This window comes from Bidens hawaiensis, unplaced genomic scaffold (genome assembly GCF_021521415.1).
Source record: "Bidens hawaiensis isolate Kalapana, Puna unplaced genomic scaffold, B.hawaiensis_p1.1 tig00002977_1, whole genome shotgun sequence".
Lineage (NCBI taxonomy): Eukaryota > Viridiplantae > Streptophyta > Magnoliopsida > Asterales > Asteraceae > Bidens > Bidens hawaiensis.
The window spans coordinates 979,923-984,410 of NW_027491160.1; positions in this window are offsets into that span (position 1 = coordinate 979,923).

A 4,488-nucleotide genomic window follows, 5' to 3' on the forward strand; every position below is an offset into this window, starting at 1 on the left:
TCAGTTTGAACTAACTATAGGGGATGATGAGCACAAGCGAGCCGAAGTTGTCAACTTCTTGGTCTTGCCCACCACGTCATGCCACAATATGATCCTGGGTAGGGGAACGATTGCCCAATTTAATGCTGTACCGTCGCCAGCGCACGGCGCATTGGGGATCCCTACACCAACAGGCGTAGCATTTGTTTACCGCGATCATTTGTGCGCAGTGACAAGCACGCCGCGGGAAGGGAGAATGAAACTTACAATGGCTGACAATGCGCCAGAGAAGTGGATTTTAAACCCAAAATTCCCAGAGCAAACGGTCACAATTGGCGCTACCATTTCAGACGAAACGAGATTGAGAATGAAAAAGTTGCTCACAAAATACACGTCGGTTTTCGCGTGGCAACACTCCGATATGACGGGGGTCCCGCGAGACTTGGCGCAACATTCTCTTAACACGTTTAAGTCGGTGGAGCCAATTGCACAGAAAAAGAGAATCATGGGGGATGAAAAGGCGAAGGCCATGAATGAGCAAGTGGAGGACCTGTTGCGCGCAAACATCATCCGCCCGATTCGATACCAGACATGGGTAGCCAATCCTGTGATGGTAAAGAAAAGCAACGGGTCATGGAGAATGTGTATTGACTTCAAGGACCTCAACAAAGCATGTCCGAAAGATTGTTACCCCCTCCCAAACATCGACGCAAAGGTGGACTCCGTGGCGCCATTCAAGCTCAAATGTTTCCTGGATGCCTACAAAGGCTATCACCAGATTCAAATGGCACCACAGGATGAAGACAAGACTGCCTTCAGAACCGACAAGGGTGTTTTTTGTTACACAAAAATGCCCTTTGGTTTAAAGAATGCGGGCGCAACCTATCAGAGACTTATGGATTCGGTTTTCAGTGAACAAATCGGAAGAAATCTAGAAGTCTACGTTGATGATTTGGTGATCAAGAGCAGGGAGGAGAGACAAATGCTCAAAGACATCGAGGAAACTTTTCAGCGCCTAACGGAAGTTAACATGAAGCTCAACCCGAGCAAATGTACTTTCGGCGCAGAAGAGGGGAAATTTCTTGGTGTAATGGTCACTAAGGATGGTTTCAAGGTGAACCCGGAAAAGGTGGAAGCCATCCTTGACATGCCTTCACCATCCACCATGAAAGAGGTTCAGAAGCTGAATGGTAGATTGGTGTCAATCAACAGGTTCCTGGCGAACCACGCCAGCAAATCTACTCCATTCGTTAACACCTTGAGGAACTGTTTGAAGAAGAGCCAATTCAAGTGGACGCCTGAGGCTGAGCAAGCTTTCACTGAGATAAAAGAATGTCTCATAAAGTTGCCAGCGCTCACAGCTCCACTTCCTGGCGAGACCCTTACATTGTACCTGTCAGCTGGAGACCGCGCGATCGGCGCAGTATTATTGGTGGATCGCAAGGGGATACAAACGCCGATATACTATGTGAGTCGGGTGCTCACAGACCCTGAGACGCGCTATTCCATCATGGAAAAGTTAGTTTTGTCACTAACACACGCGTCGCGCAAGCTCCATAGATACTTCAATGGTCATCCTATTGAAGTTCTGACTGGTTACAACATCCAGCAAGTCTTGCGACGCCCCGCGCTCTCCGGAAGGCTGACAAAGTGGGCGCTGGAATTAGGTGAACACACGATCACTTATAAGCCCCGTCCAGCGATAAAGGGTCAAGTTTTGGCGGATTTCATCACGGAAATCCCAGAGGGAAAGATTGAAGAAGCTCAGCGCGAGGTAGACCCTCTGCGAGCAAATGATGAAGAAGATGTTTGGAGGCTATTCACTGATGGAGCCTCCAACAGCGAAGGGTCCGGCGCAGGCCTCAAACTGGTGGACCCTGATAATCATGAATATACTTATGCTATCAGGTTGGACTTCAAGAGTACCAACAATGAGGCTGAGTATGAAGCCCTGCTGGCTGGTCTACGCATCGCGCGCAAGTTTGGGGTTAAAAGACTAGAGGCGCATGTTGATTCTTACTTGGTAGCTGCTCAGGTCAACGGCCTATATGACGCCAAGGAGAACACAATGCCTCTGTATCTAGAGCAGGCAAAAAAGCTCGTTGAGCAGTTTGACTTCTTCAGAATCATACACATCTCGCGCAGCGAAAACAAGTCCGCTGACGCGTTGAGTAAAATGGCATCAACTAATTTTGATCACTTTGGCAAAGATGTTAGGGTGGAAATAATGAGCAGCCCGTCAGTGCAAACGCAATCGGTCCTTGTAATTCATACAACTCCTTCATCCTGGATAACTCCAATAATGGAATTCCTGAAGGAGGGGAAGTTACCGGATGATCGCGCACAGGCGAGAAAGATAAGACACAAGGCACAGAACTATGAATTACTTGATAGTACATTATATCGGCGCTCTTATCTTGGACCGCTCATGAAATGCCTGGATGCTGAAGAAGCAATCTATGTGATTAGGGAGATTCATGAAGGAATCTGTGGAATTCACGCTGGTCCGCGCATGGTGGTTGCCAAGGCGATGAGCTCAGGCTACTATTGGCCAGGCATGTACTTGGATGCGCTAAAAGAAATCCAAAAATGCAAGGCATGTCAGAGCTACGCGCCAAACACCATGCGTCCAAAGAACAACTTGATTCCAGTCACCTCCGCATGGCCTTTCCACAAATGGGCCATTGATATTGTGGGGCCTCTGCCGCAAGCGCAAGGGCGAGTGAAATTTTTGGTAGTGGCGATAGACTATTTCACAAAATGGGTTGAAGCCAAGCCACTAGCAAAAATCACAGCTGAGGCGATGAAGCAATTTATCTGGAGCCACATCATTTGCCGTTTTGGCCTTCCTATGGAAATTGTGAGCGACAATGGCAAACAATTCACTGACAGGAAGATATCAAGCTGGCTCAAAGAATTGCACATCAACCAAATCTTCACGTCCGTCTACCACCCTCAGGGGAATGGCCAAGTGGAGCGCGCGAATCAAAGTTTGCTAAATGGGATGAAGAAAAGGTTGGAGGGAGAATCCCATTCTTGGGTCGAAGAGTTACCTAATGTCCTGTGGGCGCACAGGACATTAAGCAAAACTAGCAATGGTGAATCCCCGTTCAGCCTAACCTATGGGACAGAGGCTATGATCCCAGCAGAAATTGGATGCCCATCCCATAGAGTACTCATGATGAGCAAAACTGATAACGAGCGCGAAAGAAGATTGGACCTTAACTTGCTTGAAGGGCGCAGAGAAGCGGCTATCATTAATGAAGCCAGATACAAGAAAAAGCTGGAAAAATATTATAATCAGCGCGTTAAAGAGTGCCACTTCAAGAAAAATGATTTTGTCCTTCGAAACAATGAAGCTAGTCGCGCAATACCCCCAGGAAAAATGTCCCCCAATTGGGAGGGACCTTATCAAATTTCAGAAGATTTGGGGAAAGGCGCGTACACTTTAAAAGATTTGAATGGAAAAAAGATACCGCGCGCGTGGAACGCGGCACAACTTAGAAAATGCTTCATGTAAAAAGTTCAAATTTGTAATCAAGGCTTTTAAGCCATCATGAATGATGATTCGCGCTATCTTTCAATATTTGTCGCGCTATCTTTCAATATTTGTTCTATTACCTTTGCATACATGTTTCACACTTCCTTTATTAAATTGGAACAATATGACAACACTATATTGACTTCAAAACAAAATAAAGCGAAGTAAAACATACATGCGCGAGCCTTAGCTCAAACACGTTAACGAGTCTTAACTCTAAAACGCCAGGGCCTTAGCCCAAACTTACGAGCCTTAGCTCAAACACGTTAATGAGTCTTAACTCTAAAAACGTCAGGGCCTTAGCCCAAAACAAAGAGCCTTAGCTCAAAACACTCACAAACATCCATCTTACATCCCGCGCAGCCTGATCATAAAAATCCTTAAACACAACTAAGGCAAAGTACATGCCATATCATGTTAAGGTCTCAGGTCGAGGCCGCGCGCGGAATCATAGTGGATATCTGAGTAACACAAGCTGACATGTAATGGCTAAACTCATACTTCCATACCGCGCGACAACGACGCGCGAAAAAGAAATAACGAAAAGTTAGCGCGCATGTCAGCATGAGCAAGATACTGCGAAAACCACAAACAAAATAGAACAGAGGTTAAGTGAATAATTTCCTTACAACCTTGTTCTTATTTTAACGTGCAAGCATATCTTATATCTATACAACCAAACATGAAGAGATGAATGGAAATGCGCAAGATATGAAAAGGAGAGAACAAGTTTCATTCCATTGGATCGAAATTTACAAGTATGATGAGTTACAAATTACAAGTATAAAAAATAAATATACAAAATTTGATGAAGGGCTTCTCAAGTCTCCACGTCGACGTCAGCCGCTTCATCACCCTCATCATCTCCCGCAGCATCTGGCGCGGTCTGCTCCTCATCCCCGAACTGACAATAGTCAAGTTCTTCCTCCTCATTGGAGTCTTCGATCAAAACGGTGTCAGGAGCAGAT